The 21112-nt window shown below is 47.2% G+C and overlaps 1 protein-coding gene across 6 annotated transcripts in view; it reads right to left on the bottom strand.

The window, feature by feature from the left end:
• The window catches only part of LOC122530369 (RNA-binding protein Musashi homolog Rbp6-like), a 501655-nt gene that overhangs the window by 256722 nt on the left and 223821 nt on the right, over positions 1-21112 (bottom strand). Inside the window, exon 1 of one of the 6 annotated variants that reach the window (XM_043657248.1) lies at positions 4894-5923. The exons of the other annotated variants lie outside the window; for them this stretch is intronic. The gene's annotated coding sequence lies outside the window, so the exon portion shown is untranslated. Of the gene's footprint in view, positions 1-4893; positions 5924-21112 lie in introns of those variants that run through there. 6 annotated transcript variants of the gene reach the window in all.

The following is a 21112-nucleotide window of genomic DNA, read 5'->3' as shown; positions in this document are numbered from 1 at the left end:
CTGGCTGGTCCGGCGGGGTGGCCGGCCCGGGTTTAAAAGCGTTTCGTTGTAAACAGCCATGTTACTCGCGAATTCGGCCACCTAATTCCTTCGAACGGTGACGCGTGATCGTTTCTCTCTTTTATTCCTTTATGTACACCCGCCTCTATCGGTTCGCTTGAAAACGATTGAAAACGACGAGGAATATATTGTCATTTATACACTGACGTTCAAGAATTAAATGACCATAATTTTGGAAGGAAATTAATTCTTGAAACACGCTACCAGCTAGAAGTTTAGATATAGTTCTGTGAAATACATACTCCAAATCTTTTATATTTATCTTTGATGACAAAATTTTTGAACTGCGGTTGTTACTGTATCAAAAGTTCGTAGAATCTTTGTTGCGCAAAGTATTTTTCCGTTTAGTATAGTGGTAATATGCATTAAAGATAGTATTTCAGCACACACCACGTACAGAAAACAAAACTGCATAGCGAAGTATCAAAGTAAATATCAAATAAAGACGCAGCAGAAGCGTACTCAAACTTTCGACCAGTACTGTGTGTTTTGATTAAAAAGGAAGTTAATATAATGACTGGTGTTGTTGAGAAGTAGTAGTTTCCAGACGTATATGATCAGACGCAAGGAACTCAAGAAATTCAACACCGACAGCTAATGTTTCACTTTCCATAACAAAGTTCTTCCACCGCCTGCGAGTAATCTTCTACCAGCTTTTACGAGGTTTCAGACTTCTCCCCACAACGAGTTCCTTCTTTTTACACCAGCTACAATCTTCACTATAATTCTCGTTTCACGTACCAATCGCAGACTTGTAATGTCTATTCAGATTCAATCGTCGTCTTATCCTCAAAGAATCTTCGCAACGCGTCCACATCCTGTAATCGTAACAAGAGAATCAACGAAATCATTCGTATTCATTTCCTATCCACTCGAGAGCACGTTTCTTCCGTGCCATTTGGCCACGGAGAAAATGTAACGAAACTTCCAATACGGCCGTCATTATATCGTGAACATCGCCAGCCGAAAATGGAGCAAAGAAACACTGAAAGTTGTCGTCAACTCGAGCCAACCCTCCTCCTTTATCCGATTATCATCGATATCAAAGACTACTGGAGAGGGTGCTCTCGATAGAGCCACGGAAGAACCAACGTTCTCTCGCGCGGGGGCGGTCACTGTGAATAATTATTCGCAAAGCGGATTAACTTCTTCTCCGCTTCATCTGCTCGCGAGGAATCCTAAGTAGCTTGAACTCGCGCCGCGAGATTCCGATTCTTCGAATCTTTTTTCCCCTCCTCTCTCCCTTTCTCCACCTCCATCCGCCTTTCCCGCGATGTTGCGAATGTCCACGCTGTGCTGTTTTAATTCGCCCCTCTCCCTCTCCCTCGCGGAATAACGAGCTCTCCGCCAGTCGGGTCGCGTTTCCAGTTTGCGAGTAGCCGGCCGACCGCCGCGAAATCCGCTTACCTCCGTTTTGCTCGCGCAAAGCGGCCACGGAACGAGCAAACCGAGCTTCTTTCTTTCCACGGAGAAATCCACAGCGAACGACGCTCGTCTCTCTCTCTCTCTCTCTCTCTCTCTCTCTGTATGTCTGTGTATGCGTGCTCATGCAACAGGAGAGAATACTATGGCGCTCGTCACACGCCGCACAGCAAACTTTCGCATTTCATCCCGGTCATAAAGAAAGAGAGAGAGAGAGAGAGAGAGAGAAGGGTCGAGACTCTCGAGGATCCCCGCAGGTCCGAGGAAGGAAAAACGATGGACAATCGCCGGGTCTGCATCGCTTCGAGGAAAAGTACGCCGCCTCTCGAGCGACCGAGTTGAGAAACGCAGTTCAGAAGCGTCGTGTTCTCCGAGTAATAATACGTTTCGCCGGCGCAACGTTTAATCAACAGCGTAGTTCCCGCTGTAGACCCTCTCCTGCTTGCCTTTGAGCAAACTTTTCACGCGGCTCGATGAAAAATATTTATTGCGCCCGTACATTCATCCCATCCTCGCGCTGCCTTTTGCACCTCGTTTTATCCACGACGACGTGACGGTGTTTCGCCGAGGGGAAACGAAAGCCGCGACGCTCCGGTCTTGGGCGAGTTTTACGATGGAACGGACGGAACGAACGAAAATACGAAAAAGTACCCTCGGCGTGGAGCGATTGAAGGAGAAGGGAACGCGCCGCCGGTGAAAGTTAAACACTGTCGTCCAACTGTTGCTCGAGTGTCTGACTAATATATGATACAGCTACTTAATTGCGAATTCTAGAGTCTGACGTCAAATATCTTTGTTGAATTAGGTTAATCTTTCTTGGGTGGAGAATATGGCATCATCTCGTGCGCGTAATCTCGAGAGTATAGCGTCACTTGCATGTTTTATACCCGTCTCTGGGAGAAATTCTTTTCATTCTCTTTTGAGAATGTGAAAATTATTATTTCATAGTCAGGCAAGCGAAACAATTTTCGATAATTATTTAAAAATCGAATTTGAAAGTGCGAGGGCCATTAACAGCAGAATTTGGGGAGACGAAAATTATGAATTTAAATGGAAGGTTTCGAATATCATTTTGTAAATTGTCTTTGCCAATTCAATCTCAGTCACTGATCCTTTAACTTTCCTAGCTAACTTTCATCTGTATAAATGTACGAAAACAGGAGGACAGGAAACGTGAAAAGACTTGTAAGCAAAGGGCAAGTGTTATCACCTAAGGATAGATGATCGTGAAACCGATCATAAATTCCATCTTCCACAGCCGACAGCCAGGTGTCTTGCTTTTTGTTTACGAATGATATACGAGTGAAATCCACCGTTCCTCAGCACGATATCCGGAGAAATATGTCGGTGTCTGTCGCTGGGAAAACGGTACGTGCTCGAGTACGATCACGAGTATCGACGCGAATTGAAACTAACTTGCTCGCGATAGAATCGAAACTTGCAACACGAATGAAAAGGGATAAGAGGAGGCACGTGTAGCGAGAAATAGAAGAAAAAAACAAAAAGAGGAAAGAAGCGCATCTTACTCCGTTTTGACAGCGAGTGCAGGAAACGTGAAGTCGAAAGCGTGAAAACTCGAAGCCACTGATTATCCATGCAATCACCGTGGAGTCGATACTCCTGACAACGCGGTTCGCTCGGTGTAATAAAGCGGAATGGGGAAAAAAATCGGTCGCGACCTAAATCTTGCGCGGCGGCACCCTATCACTCGACGCATCAGCGAGCTCGTTAATGATCGTTTTAATATATGCGATGCGATTCGATACCGCCGCGGTGGAAACGTTACTTCTTCTCCCCGGGCGCGGCAGACGCGCGGCAGGAATTAATTAAAAATCCCATCAGCCGAGGGAAGATTGTGTACTTTAAATCGGCAAACGATTTTCATCGGCGAATAAATTGAAATCGACCGGGGGAACAGTCTTGTCGTACTTGTCCGACTACTTGTAGGAGAGGCGTTTTCTGTTTGAGATCAAACGGCACGAGTGGATACCCGTTACAGAGGAAGTAGGTTAACGTATTTAAAATCTCGATACAAAGTGACTATGGGATAGATGTGGCCTAGAAAGATAGGAGGAGAAGAAGCGCGCGTCGTCGCTCTCGCGACTCCTCTCGGTACACCCGGTGAAGTAACCGATCGCTCGAAACCGAGAATCGGACGAAGAAAGATTGAAAGGAACCACCGGCTCGAAGCAACCGAACCGTCGAAAGAAGAAAATAATAATTATTATCGACCGGCGCGGTTGCGAGGCGGGAACTTCGAAAGTAACGATCTCGTTATCGTTTCGCTCGGAGAGCCGAACGACTTAAGATAATAAGTTTGCTCGGCAGGGAGGAGAACGTAATAAGGAACTAGAGTAATCTCTCTTTCCCTCTCTTTCTCTCTCTCTCTCTCTCTCTCTCTTCGGTGAAAAGGAAATAGTATTCTCCACCCTCTCTCCTCGACCACTCAACTTATTAATTCCGTTAATAATTCCTTCATCCGATTTGACATACCGGAGAGAGAGACATCGTCGCCGATTCTCAAAGAGATGACATCGACGATGCGAAAGAGAGGAGAGGGAACATCGATGGATGGAAGTTTTTGTCGTGGTGTTTCAATGCAAGAAACGTCCGGGAACGCTGGACTTTTCTTCTCGTCGAATCCTGTCAATTGATTGGCTTACCTCGCGGACGTCAGCGGGATGAAAGTTACGCTGGCGACTCGCGGGCGGAGGAAAACGACAACTGCGGGGGAAAGAGGCGAAAGTAGAGAAAAAGAGAGAGAGAGAGAGAGAGAGAGAGAGAGAAGAATCGGAAGAATCGAAGATAGCACAGCGACGTGGCTGTGAAAGATCCGACGCATCGAGCGAGGGATTTCGGAACTTCTACGGAAACTTGGAGCGAGCGAAGCTACGCTGGAACGTCATCTACGCGAAACTTTTCGGTCACTGCACATTGTCCGGAGAAATAAACGGTGCAAGAGATAAGGAGGACAAGAGGAAAGAAGCAATCTCGATGAGAGATTCACCGGCTGGGTTAGTCCGTCTCTGTCCGACGGATGACGTCCAGGATCAAGCTCCACCCACACACACACACACACACACACACACACACATACCTGCGACTAGCACACCACGTAATACCCAACATACACGCTAACTCGTGTATGTACACACACGTAGGCAACATGGTACATGAGCAAATAGACATTCGTGTAAGAGAAATTGCGAACGTACATATATATATATTTATATGTATTATATATATATATATAAACATCCACGCGACACATCTACACGTTCATCACCAGATGCACACGATTTCCTTCGAGATGATCGTTTCTCTCTCCGTTCCAGCCATCGTGTGTCTCGGATCATAGACATAGACAGGATCATTCCTATATAATCAAACATGTGAATGAAGCCACTGTACCTTCTCTGGAGTGATGAGCGGCGTGATGTACGTGGTGACCGCCGTCGTGTACACTTTTCGATGACTGCTGGGTGCTGCAGGTCACTCAGTACTGCCGCGAGTACCGAGTGCCGTGCGATCAACGCTATGGCCTTCCTCCGCGAGGAGAGGAACTGACAATCGAGAGACCGACGGTGTCTCGTGTCGGACGCTCGCGCTTTCTCAGCACACGCGCGTGTATCTTGCTCACCACGGCTTTCGATGGACGTGAACGTCGCGATCGCTTCGTGATAGTTCTCGTGCGTCGATCTGTCCCCGTTTCAGCCGACGATCGCTCGTCAGACAGCTGCTGCACAGATCGGTGCCACTGTTAACGACGGCTGCGACGTGAACGCGATGATCGTATTCACAGCTGGCGACGATCGAGCAGCTCGACGACGACACGTACCGATCCTCTTGATCAAGCAACACGGCTTACATTCGCGCGCGATACACACTTGTCACGTCGTGATGATGTCGCTACTCGCGGACACTGCAAGATCGGAGCGAGCGGGCCTGCAACACGCGTGAAACAACGAAGCGAAAGAACGGAGTGACACACTGCCAGAGCCACACGCCGCAGCTGACGAAACGATTTATCCTGCACCTGTCGAACACCGCGCGCGTGATTATTCTTTCAGTCAGTTGTTGTTGTTGTTGTTGTTATTGTTGTTGTTGTTGTTGTTGTTGTTGTCGTTGTTGTTTGTACGTCTTTGAAACAGACGAATTCGGGCGCCGATCGAATCGCTCGTGTTATCCTGTACAAGGGCTTGTGTTATCCTGTTTCTTTCGTCCTCCTCTCGCAGGCAGCAGGAGCAGCAGCGTGCACGAACGAAGACGGGGACGAACGAGAGACGGTCAGGCAACGAGAAGATTAAAAAGAGAGAGAGACAGATATACAATCCGTGGAGCACCGAGAGGCAGGTGGTCGTTGTCGCGCTCCTTGTCGCCGTGCGTCGAGTTCAATGCTGTACGCTGTGATGCCGAGAACGGAATGGGGCGACCGTGGAGGCCCGGGCAGTGGAGCCGTAGCGAGGGGAGGTAGAGGAGCCGCGCGATACCCGATGGTGGGGTGCACGCTCGCGGAGCGAGGGATAGAACAGGGAGGGGCCCCTTTCCCCTTGCCATCGGATTTCGCCACTATCAAGCGACTGCTACCCCTCCGAGGCGCGCAGGCGCCCCCGGGGCGCTGGCGTCGCTCGAGGGGGATAGCGCCTCTCGATTTTAGCAGGAGGAAAGCTCGCTGGTGCGACCGGGATGGAGAAACGCCGAGAGAGCGTCGGTCTGTTTCTCCTTCTCGCCCGTTTCCTCTTCCTTCGCGTTCGTAGCGCGAGCCACCCCAGCATCGACCGACAGCGCCGCACGCCACGCCGCGTCGCGCCACTCCGCGCCACTCCGCGCCACTCCGCGCCACTCCGCGCCACTCCGCGCCACTCCGTGCTCCTCCTCGCCACGCCGACCCAACGGGAATACTTAATGCCAGCAGAGAGCCTGACTGCCTGACTGCTCCTCCTCGCCACGCCACGCTCGCTTGACGGCGGGATAGAAACGGCGGGTAGGGGCAGAACGCTCGAGTGGAGTGAACACGTCAGGGGTGGCTCGGGGTGGGGGAGGGGAGGGGTGGGGGAGGGGAGGAGGAGGAGGAGAGGCACGACGCCGGATTGTGCTAGCGAGCATCGTGTTGCACCGATGCCGAAACGGTGCATTTTCGGTGCATGACTACTTGTTACGCGTCCGCGAGCTAAACTCCTCGCATCATGCGATATTGAATGAAGTGTTTCTTTGCCGCGGATCCGGCCAACCAGACTGTCGGACAAGTCTGAGCGCGAGATATCGTGCCGTGTTTCCACCGTCTTTCACATTATCCGCGTACACCGGTATCGTTCCGACGAGAAAACCTGCGGAGGCACTGGTGATCGTACGAAAAATCCAACGCAGCGATACTCGCGATTACTTTGCTATCGTTACACCGATAGAAGTATGTACGTAGTCGCAAGTCACGGATAACACGTTAATTCGTTTCTCTCTCTCTCTCTCTCTCTTTCTCTCTCCTTCTCTTCCGCACACTCCGAAGACACGGACCATCGACGTAACGTCTTGTTCATTGACGCGAGTAACCGAACGTTAACGACCAAGTTGAGTCTGCAAGTGGTACGAACTCGCGCTCGAGGAGCCTCCGGTCTGACCAATATTGACCACCACTACTTCCGACGGAGCCGAAAACCAGTCACTTCGGCAGGCTCTCTCTTTGGCTGGCCTTTGGCCAGTCTTCTCTTTCGCGCGCGTCTCTAGCAAGTCGGTGTAAACGTATCCTACGCTTAACGCGGAAGGAAGGGGCTAACCTAACCTAGAAAGATTTCATTGAGCTGCAACGTGACTTGGCTTGGTGCCAATACTATGAACGCTACGCACACCCGCGCGGCCGCGCCTTGATCCCAGCTCTATTCCCAAGCACGCGTTTCGTGAGAAAAAGAGAAGGAGAGAGAGAGAGAGAGAAAGAGAGAGAGAGAAGAACCATCTCTCCAGAAAATCGAAATTGCACGATTCTTGTCACATTTCGCTGTTTTTCTTTAATATTCCCGAGCTAGAACTAAGAAGGAAAAAGGAACAAGAATTTTCTTCCCAAGTTCGTTCGTAAAACGCGACGCGAAAAAACGCAGTTAACTTAATTAATTCTTTAACTTGCTCTCTTAATCGCGATTCTTATCAGCTAGACCATCGATTTACAGCGAATTTATTTCGAACTATTAAAGCACCGGCTTGCAGGAAGTCTGCGAGGCGCTGATAACTTGTTGCAGCGAGCCAGAGGCGGCAAGTATTAAATCGTTTAAAAAACTTGCGAGCCCCGCTCGTTTCGCCTTTCACTTTCACTATCGCCCGACGACAGCCAATCTGTACTTTTCTCTCTCTCTCTCTCTCTCTCTCTCTCTTTCTTTTCTTTTTTCTTTTTCTCTTTCTTTTCTCTTCTTTTTTTTTTCTTTTTCCGAGTGTACCACGATCTCGTCAGCCGATATAGAGCTTCTTTTGACAAGAAGGGCTGGAAAGTGAAGGATAACTCGAGAGAAATAACGCGACCAATAACTTCTGCCGCTGTCGCATTTATTCTCTGTAACGTCGCGTACAATTGGTCGCGAAATATTGCGGAATAGGGCCGCGACCCGACCTTATTAGAGCCCCGGTGTTGCTTGTTCTATAAACGAGCGATGCCAGAGGTGTTAGCAACACAGGGAACATCAACTTGCTATTCCGGGATGATAACGGTTGCGTGGCGAGGCGAGCAGGAGGAACGAGAAGGCGGAAGGTGCTGGTGTATTCAGTATTTGGCTTACATCCAACGCAAGATGCTGAATGAACTTGGCGGGAAAACCACACTGGCGTGTGCTTCCTTCTGTCGTGCGAACGGCGCAACTACAACTGTCGTTGAATATCTTCTCCACAATGGAAGATCTGTTTAACGCTCGCAGACTACCCTCGGTGTTCTGCCATGCGCCATTACACTCTCGTGTGAATTCTTATGGATTGCTTCGGTTAATGGTAATATCCTCGAAGGATACAAATGTGTATTTCGGTATCGTGATAGAGGATGATTGATGTGACTTGGAATACTGATTTTGGCTAATGTTTATTCGCGCAGGCATCTTGAAAATGTGTGCAAATTATTGGTGAATAAATACGTGGTCAATTCTTTGCGATACGTAATAGTTAGTGTAGACTAGCAGGTTTTCCATTGCTATGATGAACTTTTGAAACCAAAAGAAGGTAAAAATTTCTTTTACCAAAAATTCAAAATTTGTTTCTTATTTTAAAAGTTAGTACGTATAAAGTAATTTATCTGAATGCAGAGAAATATCGATTCACTCAAGTATATATATGTATGTATTCGTTGAAATAAAATCCGGGGATTTTATTAAATAAAATAGAGTTGTAAAAAGTTAACAGATCGTCAAAGTCAATTGCAACATTTATTTATAAAAAGACGGACGTATCTATCTTCTGTAAATAATGCATCAATAATGCTGCTACATCGAAGTAATTAATTTCAATGAGTCCAACGTATCTAAAAAAAATGCAGTCAAATAATTTTTACATTAAAATCGCTCAGTAACTTGGAGCGAATAAGGGACTCGAGTCTTTGAAATCGACGAACATTTCTAAAAATTCATCTATCTTTACCGCTAATTAGAGAGCCAGCATACCAGATTCTCGAACACCTGAGATTTTTCTTTTTTACGGATATTCGCGTGCAGCCGGGCAGAAAAAGCGATAAAATTTCGCCAAAGCGATTTCGAAATTTCGGGACGCAGAAAGTTATTACCGAGGCCGAGTGTGGGAAACGAGGAAAGTTTTACGCGCGGCACGAGCGTGCAAAAACATGAATTCTTTCACGAACGGCGTTACGTCACGAAATTAAAGCAGGGACGTGCGGCCCGTACATTTTCATGACCGTGAAGATTAGAGTACACATATTCTCTCTGTCTCTCTCTCTCTCTCTCTCTCTCTCTCTCTCTCTCTCTCTCTCTCGGACGGTTGAAGAATTTAAACGATCGACGTGATCCCGGGTGGCCAGTTCGAACGTTCCAACAATAGTCATTACTCTGGGGATTGTCAACTGCCAAGGATGACGTGTAATCATGATATTGGAACATAACCGAGTTATCAGGACGTAGGATGAGTCAGCCCTTTCCTCCAGAGTCCCGATCGGTCAGCCTGCGCTGCATAAGCTTCACGAGCATGTCAACACGCTGTTTGCGCAGTAGCAACAGTAGCAACGTTCTATTGGAATTGTAGCGAACAGCGTAAAATGATAAGCTGGGCTACAGGTTGTCTAATTGGCACCCAATGTTCACAACGAATAGAATCTGAAATGGAATTTTGCATGGAGTAATTTTCAGCTTATTTCATACGAGATTCGTTAGACTCGTAGTGTTACTTGTATGTTCAGTCAAAAAGCAAGTGTAACATAGTAAGTGTCGTAACATGTACATGTTTTATAATAAAGTATACATATATACAAATGTATATACCACGTATCTAATGTGCGGAAGAAGTAATTTTTAAACCTCAGAGAAGAATTAATTCAACCGTGATAATTACTCATGGAAATATATGCAGTGTTTGCATATTGCATTTTGGTGACGATTTTATCGAAGAAATTGACTGCGTCAATTACCTTAAAGAATCATTTTAAAGCCTCAAGTAAGCTGTAATAAAATATAACCATAGAATTCGATAAATCAGAGAAAATGATTGCAACGACCAGAAAGAAATACCGAGGTATCGAGGTATCAAAAGTAAAAGAAGATGCAAGATTTAAACGAGAAAACTGTAAGGAAAAGTTACTCTTTAATGAAAAAGAGAAAAAGAAGAAAAAGAAAAAAAAAAGAAAAAACAGAAAATCGAGGACCTTTCGAATCTGCAATTTAATGACCGAGTGACATCTGTGTCTGAAGGAATAATATTATACGTTGAGAAAACTTGACTTTCCATTTTCCCGGACGGATTACTAATTCCACGCGAAGCTACGTCGCGTCGCCGAGCCGCCATACCACCGCCGCGTTTCCAGGCTGCATCGACCGAAAAACGGGGTTTCCCCCTTTTCAAACCGCGATCCCTGCGATCGAACAAAAGCCTGGGCCAGTTTAAACAGCTAAGTGCATCACAAAGCGCGCGAGCAAAAACGCTCCGCGCGTTCCTCGGCTGTTTACGTAACCGAGTCGATAGAACGGTGTCTCGGGCCGTGTGCTCCGGGAAACATAAATTATAAACGAAAAGAACAGTGGAAAACTTTTCGTCCTCCGCCGTCTACCCCGGCGATAGCCTCTCATCCCCGGCTGGCCCCGGCGCGTCGCCGCCTTCGATGCGCTTCGGTATTTGTCTCGACGACAGTACAAGGGCAGCATGTTTTCGTCGGCGATGAGGAAAACAGTCCGGCGGAGGAGTTTCGAATCCGCCGCATACGGGATGAACACAGAACACAGGACAGCGGAAGGCGGAAAGCGGAAGGCGGAAGGGATGCGCCGGTCTCGGAAAGACGGAGGAAGGAAAGAAAGGAGGAGGACAGACACTCGATTGGACCAGCCAACTGCGACGAAACTCCTCGACGTCGACCCAGTTCGACGTTTTCCGCGCAACGTTGCCGCGCTAGCCGGGCTTTCGCTCGCGATTCTCAGGTTCGATACTTATCCTCGGAGATACGGCTGATCCCGGTAGACTCGCCTCCTCTCTCCTATTCTCTTTCTATCTTCGCTGGAGAGGAGGGGGAGGGGAGGAAGGCTCAACCCCCCTCGCGTTCCGTAAGCCACGTTTCCACCCCCTTTTTTCTCTCGGCATCCACCGCGATTCTACGTGCGCGAATAGCATTGTACGCGCGAACGTTTTCCACCCTTCTCCCCTTTCTCTCTGATCCGTGTCGTGCAACCTCGAGCGAAACCGGCAGTTGGAAACTTCTCGAAAAATATTAGACCCGTTTCTCCATTCGTATGTCGAAAGAATTCGAGGAAAGTATCGCGCGTCTTCGTTCGCTGGGAAGATAGCATCGTTCGACGTTTCTACGTTCTACTTGGCCCGTGTTTCGATTGTTCCTCGTGTTGCGAGTTTCTCGGGCTGAAGTTCGAAGGCTTCGTCCGAAGTCCACCGGGGAGAAAAAGAAGAGCCGGGCGGAGGAAAAACGGAGGATGGATAAATAGTTCGAATCACGCGAACCCAGTAGCCCAGTAATTAATAGAGCGCACGAGGCAACGCCGCCCTCGAAATCGCTTGCTTCGAGGAAACTTTCTACGTTTGACGTGTTACATTGTGCCTTATCAAAATTCTACCGTGTTGAATGACACGTTATATAGAAATGTAACAAAAATGAAGTACGAGGAATTTCGAATTGACGCGGGATGCGTAATAGTGTAATACTTTGTTCGCTCGCAAGTAGAATTGGTCGTTCGCGATAAGACCGCGTAGACGTAACAACGACGTGTCACCGTTACGCGATTTTTCGTCGGGGATTCCTGATTTGAGAACGCCTGATTCGAACAGGTAACGAAGCAATTTGCGATCTCTCTCAGCCGGAGATTCATTAAACGACGAAACCATTACCAACAAAGGTACACCGTCCGCGGTGAGATTTGTCGCGAGGATTTTTCAGTTTACGGCGCGGCGGAAAGATGGTGCGAAGAAATTTATATCTGCGAGTCGAGATGGAGCGTTTCTCCGAGTGTTTTCTCGAACGTTCGTCGGTCTCGCAAAGACGGCACGGAAGAAAAGCACGGGCGAACGAGTTGGCTTGAACCTCGGTCGGTGCTTGAAGTAAATCAAAGGAAGGAAATGAATTTTTATCGAGGAAAGGGCGCACGGCTGGCCGGAATCGTAGCCAGCTTTTACATCGCTGGCTAAATGAAATCTGTGAAAAGTTGCGTGAGAAACAGTACGCCTCCACTCGGTCCGTTTTTGCCGCTTTACGTCGTTAAAAAACTATCCCCCGGGGAGAGCGACCGGGGTTCGGTGGATTTCTTCGACCTCTCCACCGGCTCCATTTTTTACCGAGGTCTCTTTCCGTTTTCCCTCTTTCCATCGTATTTTCCCGTCCGCGTCCCTTCGTACCGTTGAATCTTTATGAGGTGATTAATGGTATTAATAAGAGGGTTACCTTCTTTGCCGCGCGCGGTCCAAAGAGGTCTCGGGGAAAAGCGACGACTTGAATACTCGCGGCTTAACGACTCCTTCGATGGTTCGACGAACAACGGGGAACCGTCTCTCAAATAAAACCGGGACGAGATGTTTGTGGTAAATTCGTCGTTGTACTTTAGAAGAAATATATTTCGTACATTTAACAGAAGAAAATTTACGTTTTACACACCCTACTGTCGCACACTATCTTTGGAACAGAAAATCTTGCGTTGCGTATCATTCTAAAAGTGATATAATGGTAAGCTGTATAATTAATAAAATTCAACAATTTTTCATCTTGTTAATATTTTCATCTTTCAACAAATTCTTCTTGTAAACCCACGAACGTGTAAAGTTACACGGTATGATGTACATTTTTACCGAGTTTCGCAAGAAGCTCGACGTAAACACGTTCGAATATCCTCAGACATCTTTATTCGCACATGAGTAACGCTGCGCGTCTGATAGAAGCATCGATACACGGTGACAAATTAACAGAAACCGCTTGTGCGAATCGAGAAGAAAAATTGGGCGCGTAAACTCGTCCGTACCGGCGCCTTAATCCAAACCCATTTATCAACTTTCAGCTCCAACCCCTTCATCGGTGTCGCACTATTCGCATCAATTTCGACGAGGTTCTCGTTCTTTGGGTCGGTTTACATGCCGTCAGGAGACTCGGTTCCCTCCCGTATCCGCGACGCCGTCCTGTTTATGGCCCCGAGAGCAAGAGATTAATGAAAGTTAACACGAGCGGCTATGTAACGCGTAGCGACGTTCAGCAACGGGGCGTGCGCTACGTTATTTGCGTTTGCACTAGCGAAGGAAGAGGAAGAGCACGGCAACTGTGCGCGAAATGTACACGCAGGTGTGTGTCCGCGGTGTACCCGGGGTTCCGCTGAAACTCCGTAATGACTGTCGCTCGTTTAGATTGGTTTACACCGTAATGCGTTTGAGGATGTAATGGCGCGTACCCGATTAGTACGGCGGTACTCTATATTACTTCTGGAATTATGACCGGTTTCTGCGGGCGAGAGATTTACTCGGGGCAGCCGATTTTCTCGACGTTTATGAATGAACTCGCTGCGCCAACTCGTAATCTTGTTTCCTCGATTTATCGAGCGAACTCTCGTTGCTCCTCCGCTGCGCGCAACATCCCGTGTGTTAAAAAGGATGTTTCATCCGGGCATCGTGCAAGTAACGTCTGTAATGTCCATTCGACGAATAAACGCGCTCGTCACGCGCGATTACGAGAACAGTCGCGGAAAAATGAGCTACGCTTGGAAAACGTTCGAGGCGTTACGGAGGATTATTGCGCCTTTTTAGAATCCGGCGTTCGACGTTACGACGAAATTCTTATCAATACGTATCATTGCGCGTTAATCCGTTTTATGTGTTTTTACGTGGTTTGAATTTCATCGAACCGTTTAGAATCTTGAATCGAGATGTTCGATAGAAATTTTATTAATCACATCCTTTTGTAATCTGCGATGAGAGATCAGCGAGTATCTTCGTACTTACGAACGCAAGGGAATTTCATTATTATTATTACAACATTCTACATTTTCCACGTTTCTCTCGAAGTTCTTTCATCAACCGTGAAACATCGGATACTTTGAAATTCAACGAAACGTACGGGCACATTAATTTTCCGATCGATCCATCCTTTAACTCGAACGTCAATTACGCAAAAAGCACGTATTCAGCTTCTTCGAAAGTGTGCTATACTTCTCGGTCTTTTATCCGCGCGATCGTCGATACGCGTTTCGCGTTAATCAACAGGGATTACGCGGAATCGCGAAAGTAATTAGCGAAACGTAATTAAAAGATCGGAAGACCGTTTGAAAATGCGATAGGAATTTCTACGCTGGCAGTACGCTCGCACCGATAATTAACCAACGTTGGGCTGACTGGCAACGTTGAAGATCATGCATGTTCACCAGGTTTTTTCCGATTCGCGATCGTGCAAGTCGGATTTTTCGGCGGGAAGACAACTTTGGTTCTGTTCAACCGGGCAGTTATCAATGGACAGCCTCCCGTGAATTCAGCTAAAAAATGCAGTTTGGCGTTCAATGTTCCGCGGTAGAATCGACCATTGACAAATATTCCTCACTCAAAATAACGCAGTTAATTACTCCGGAACTCGAAACATTAACGAGTGAAATTACTAGGGTTTACCAGACAAAATTACACGAATAAAAGACGAATCTCGAACGATGTTTCGAGGATAACCGAGTTGGTGTTGTATCCGATGCTAAATGTGGAAACTTGCAATTGAATTTCCGAAATAACGAACGGCGGAGATTGAAGATTCAAAAGTTATGAGTGCAAAGAGATTCTACGGTTTACAATTTCAAACAGTTTCGCGCGTAGTTTTACAACGAAATACAAGAACTTTCTTACTGTTTTCTACACAGTTTAATCAATTTTACATAACAGATGGACAGATATGTTCATTCCCTATACACCATGTATTAAAATACTCTAGACCAGGCAATCATTATCAATATTACAAGTTCTATGTGTATGTTTACATTTACATAAACATATGTTATATATTTATATACACGTACGTTTATTGCAAACTTTTACCAGTAATATATACAAACGTACGAATTATAAAATTGCGGCAACAATACGTCAGTTGTCACAGAAAACACACTTAACAATTTCGCGAGCTCCATCAACTCCATCGAAAGCCCCAACGTTAAGCCAATAAAAAACTCGAAAAGAGAAGAAGAAAGAACACTAAACGAAAGTACCACAAAAGAGTTCGGTTCTTAAAAGCAACAAAGAGCCATGTTTTATATATATATATAAGCAACCTCTATCGCGGCCCCTGGCAGGAACGAGAGGGTCAGCCTATTTAATATAGAGTATCAGTTTTATTTTCGCCGCAGCCCTCGGTCGCCACAGCCACTTTCCACAAAACTTTAGAGAAGAGAGAGGAAGAGGAAGTCTCGTCTCGGTTCCTCGTGGGTGCCTCTCTCGTCTCCGGTTTTCACGCGGAACCTCTCGAAAACCTTTCTAACGCGACACAAAGGGAACGGCGTGGGGGAACAGCGGGGCTAGAACGGGAATGGAGCGGAAGAGGAGAACCAAGGGTTAGGGGGGTAAGAGCGAGACAGCAGGGGTGTGGGTAGGGAGATCTTTTCGTAAGCGTAATGAAACTGCCTAGTAATCTTAGAAGCTGTGTACATCCTGTCTCACCTCGTCGCCAGCAGTCGGCCGGGGTTAAATGTCTTGAAATGGATATTCCTGCTGGTAGTAGACGGTGGGACTCGGATGCGCCGCACCGGCGCGGCGTGGCGCGGCGTGGCGTGGCGCGGCGCGGCACGGCACAGCGACGTGCACAACTTACCGTTTCGGATATTACCGCGTTTGTCGCCGCTTCCAAGAGAATTTCGTACCGCCTCTGAAATTCGGAATCCGTGGAATTTTGGTACTGCCTGGTCGTTAACGCTTCTGCACCGGGGAATTTGGATCGTCGAGTGTCGATTTTCCACCCGATAATTATTGTTTATCTCTCACTTAGGGCGAGAGCATCTCATCGGCTGATGATTCGGATATTTTTGATATTTTCTTCTTCTCCGAACTATGTTATTCGGCTGTGAAATTGTTACGTGCGTATGTATGTGCATGTGTGTGCATTACAGAGTTGTTGGAAACAAGAGGAAGTTATCGTTTGAACGATAATACACGGTTCTTGGCCGATCTCCTTTCCCGTCGAAAACTTCGATTTTATCTCTCTCGCTGCACCCCTCTTCTTCCGTCCTTATCTACTCTATACAAATCGCGGCGATGGCCCTTCCACCCCCTTCCCCCCCCCCTCCCCCCCGACGAAGACGACGCTTCACGGGAAGGTCGAGGAGAGGGCGTGGACGACGTCTCGTCCGGCTGCACCACTTACGTCAGCGCAGATAAGCGCCTCTATTTCCAGGATTAAGGATTTGACTGACGTTGTATTTTCGTCGCAGCGTTCCCCGCCGGTTATCGGTGGGCAGGGAGACCGCGCTGTGGAAAACGAGACCCACCCGGGTCTCGTGCGGTGAGAAAGGGGTTCCCCGCATCGAACGGGGTGGGGTTACGAAGCGACGGGGTGGCAACGGGCCACCGAGAGAGGGCAGGGAAAGAAGAACGGGACGAACTACCCGAACACGAGACTCACGAAACATTATTTCTAGCCTGAACGTCACGCGGCCCGGCCGCCCAGTTAGATCGATAGATAGAGACGTCGGTCCTGCCGTTTCTCTACGTCGAAGCGCCGTCATGCGAAACTCGAATTCAAATATAGAAATGTCTGGCCCAGTGACATTTGGCAGCTCGTATCAACCCCCCTCATCGGAGGTCGAAGAGTAGTCCGCTACTCTCGCAGCTAGTCTCTCGTCACTGATAGCGAAGGATCCCTGGTCCGACGGTATTCCTGTATTCTCCACCTACCGTCTACCCCCTCTCCCTCTATTCAAGCGGTGGTTCGCTTCTGATCGGTTGTTGGCGATCAGTTTTACGCGATCTCGACGCTCGTTTCCGTCCGAGGAATCCGTAATTAAGAGGTTGTCGCCTCTTCGAACGGAGACTTCGGATCGCGTCGCCGGAGGGTGAAGAAGCGAAGGAAAGGCTGGTTCGATTTGGAAATCTCGTTGAATCTCACTCACCGAATCGACGGAACGATAAGACCAGCGGGAGGGCGACGAACGCCGATGCTCGATTCTTACCTGCAACAAGCAACGTAACAGACATTTTAATTAAATCCAGGCAGCAGCCAGCCTCGGCCAGGAAAGAAGCAAGGGTCGGGAATGATTTACGAGTCGATGTTTGCCGTGGAAGTATCTTTGCCGAGCTCTCGAACCTTTCTCTCCCGGACTGTTCCCTCTCGCGATTCAACCTCGGCGCACTCGAATTCGCAGTTTTACGGCCGAGTGTTTCAATAACGCGTCTTTCCGACTTTCCGATACGGCTATCTTCCCCTGCCGGCAACGAGAGGGAATCTTTCTTGCCGCTTTCGCGACTCTCTTGATTCCATTAACGAACTTGGCCAGACACTTCGAGCGGACGGTGCAGCTGTTTACTTCGATAGGACATGTCGTTGCGATGGCGAAAACGGTGTCGAGAGTTTATATATCAATTTTGCCAATTGCCCGTTTCTCTTTCGTTTGTTTTTATTCTTTCATTCGTTTAAAGGGACTAGCCCAGCGTGACACTGGTGATGAAAATAGACAGTGACGAACGTAGACTCGACGTTTACGTATTATGAATCGAGCAGTGTAACAAATTCCAGACTCTGTCCTCTTTTCTCTTCGCGCGAGAGTTACTTGAAATTTGCATTTGCATTGATCAACAAAATAGTTGGTCATTCGTTTCTTGGGCATAACGCGTACATACAATGAAATAGACTAAAAACTTAATCGATTTGACTGTTCGGCGTCATATACCAAACCAAATCCTAACAATAAAGTTAGAAATCACTCTGAAGAAGGAAGAGCAACGTCAAGCAAAAATTTCATTTCTCACGTAAATTCGCCGTGCGAGGATCTCCTAGTTGGACGATGAACGAATGACCAAAGGAAGGAGAATAATCCCTGACTGTCAAGAAAGCAGATGCCGAGCAAAGAAATAGCAGCGGGCAGGGATCGGGGCGCGGAACGAACGACAAGCCCCCGACTGGCAATAGGTTTCCAGTCGAACACTACCGGTTCGCCGGATGTCAGATTAACCCGGACGCCGGCGAATTTATCTCCAAGCGTAACCGGCTACGTCCAACGTCGTCCGCGCGACGGGCACGGATAAATACGTGCGTTTAGCGGATTGATTGGCTACAGCACACTTTGGCGAGGCTCGGCTTCGGCCCGATGCACTTTTGCATCGTTGTCGCACCGAATATAGATGAGCGCTCGAGTCACGCGCGACGTGACGCGCGGATCGTTCCTTGCCATTCGCGGCAAGGTTAAATTTCGCTCCGGGCGTTACGTCCAACCCGGGCCAGATCCTTGGTAAACCGCTATAAACGAACGTCGTCTTTGAAACGGAGCCTCGGACCCGGCCAGCTGTTACGCTGGCTGGCTCGTTCCTCGATAACACGACAGGGCGACGGATATTTTTAAAACGTACACGTCGTTCTACGTGTGTGTGTGTGCGCGCGCGCGCGAGAGAGAGCACCACGCTCGAACAGGGGTGATTCCTCGTGTAAAAATAAAGGTGGAGGGTGCGGCGTGAAAATTCATCGCGTGAAATCTTGCCTTTCGAAGAGGTTGCGATCGAATGTTTGTTCACCTCTTAACGCCTGGAGTATTACGACCCTGGTTTAAAAATAGGGGGATTTGAAATGACGAGATAGAGGTTTGTGTAGCTGTTTGGACGCGACGAACTGGGATGGGTGAATTTGAGGATAGCCATTTCGTAATTGGTCTTTTATATTAGAGAGGGTAGTAGCTTCTTTTTATTGGAAAGCTCTCGTTCTCTGTTCGAGGATTGATACTAACGAATCTTCCTATCTCCTCCAGAAAGTAAGTACAGTGGATCGTGAAGGTGCGTTCGAAGTTGCTGTTTGAAGGACTTTCACGAATATATCGTGCGTATTATATAAACCATTCTGAAATTTCATTGACACTGTAACGAGAGACGATGATTCAATGTGTATTTTGTAACAAATTAGTATATACAACGCGAACAGTAATTTTAACGTAATAAATATTCAAAGCACGAGTATTCAACTGAATATCGAGATTTTCTGATAAAATGGATTGTGTTCAAAAACTTTTGTAATCTCTACGTATACTCGTCATGTACAATTGTTCAGTACAATTGGGACAATTAACTTTTACTACAATATCATGTGAACTATGAGAATATTTTATTTATGACGCGCACGCAAATATAAAATCTGTTTTACGATTCATTTACATTTCCAAAGGATGCTCATTCTTATTTTCTACAATAACGGGACCACTTTGCCCATCGATATTCCCATTGCTAATTAATACGGATCGATAGCGGTCCATATATCCCCGTGAATATTTCGGTTAACAAGCCACGGTCGACCGTTGCGAGGCACAAAGCCAGACACAGAGGCAGCATGTGTCAGAAGTGTCTAGCAGTCTCCGCGGGATTTCGATCAAACGATCAACTAATAACCTACCGAGGCTCTACCTTTCCCGAGAGCCATGCCACTATTCCCGGCTCTCGGCATTGGGAACGTGCTCAGTTTCAGGATAATCCCAGCTGCATTACCTTGATGAGCTCCGGACTCCATCTTCCAGCCCGGGCAAGGCTCCGTCTATCTATCCTCAGTGTAGTCGTCCGTCGCGCGGTTTTCGGAACACGTATTTACGCGTGCACGACGAATCGCATTGTTCGCGTTCACGGGAGCGTGTTCCAGTCCGTGGAAGACGCGGCGCAGAATTTTTTCCTACGACGTATTACGGTTATTAACGTTGTAAGTCTCTCGTTTTCTTTTTTTTTCTTTTTTTCTTTTTTTTTTTTGCGTCTTGCAAGACTTTCTTAATGAGAAGCTCGGTTGACGCAAAATTCGTGGAAATTAGAAATTTTACGTCGATCCGTGATTGAGGGTACTGTGATTTTGTGTGAAATTTACAAATGGGAAAACTAGATCGACGTGAAACTCACGAAAAGTTGGAAATTTCACGTTAATTCGTATTGAGAGCGAGGATTGCGAAAGGGAGAGCTAAATCGATGTTTTATGGAAGATGAAAATTTTACGTAAACTCGCGTTGAAAGTGTTGTAACTTCAAGAAAACGTTGGGAAAAGGGAAAGCGTACTATTACGTAACAGCGGGACCGATTAGAATTGTTCGTTGGTTAAGAGTGCTTGTATTTCGAAACAAATAACAGGACGTTAAAATTAAACGGAAGAGGTGAAAAAGGCAAACGAAAGCTTTTCTATCGATGCAAATTGTCGAGAAAGAGAGAGAGAGAGAGAGAGAGAGAGAGAGAAAGAGAGAGACAGAGAGAGAGCGATCGCGAATCGTTAAAATGAATGTTTCGATGTCAATTTATTCCAATTACGCATGCAATTATTTACATGTTTATTTATCACCGTCCATCATGAATATTCGCGTTATACTATTATTTTCACAAAATTCATACGGAACATCGATAAATTAAACGCGTTTAAATTTTCACCCACGCTATCAATGAGTTACACAGCAGCGACGAAACGAAATTGCAAACTTGCGAAATTATTAAACTTCAACAAACGTCACCTTCGCGCCCAGGATCGATTTCAAATTCCGTGTTCCGAGCGTTTGCGCCAGCACGGCATCGATTTCAATTCCCCGGCAGAGCGAAAATTAAACAAAATTGCGAAACCATGGAACCGCGACAGACACTCTCGTTTGCCAACGAGATCGACGGATCCCGGTCGGCGATATTTCACCGGCGCGGAATTAAGAAGTATTTTGGATTTATTCACGCCGCGCACCGGCCTGAACCGGTGCGCGTATACATCAAGCGGCGACGTGACGGCGAAACTGGGAAGAGTGGCAGGAGAGTAACGTTGCATTGCGAGACAGGTACAGTATCTCGGGGGAGT

The sequence above is a fragment of the Frieseomelitta varia genome, unplaced genomic scaffold, assembly GCF_011392965.1.
Source record: "Frieseomelitta varia isolate USP_RPSP 00005682 unplaced genomic scaffold, Fvar_1.2 scaffold_34, whole genome shotgun sequence".
In the NCBI taxonomy this organism is placed as follows: Eukaryota; Metazoa; Arthropoda; class Insecta; order Hymenoptera; family Apidae; genus Frieseomelitta; species Frieseomelitta varia.
Note: the sequence above shows the minus strand (reverse complement) of the source record. Positions and strands in the feature narration are given on the sequence as shown.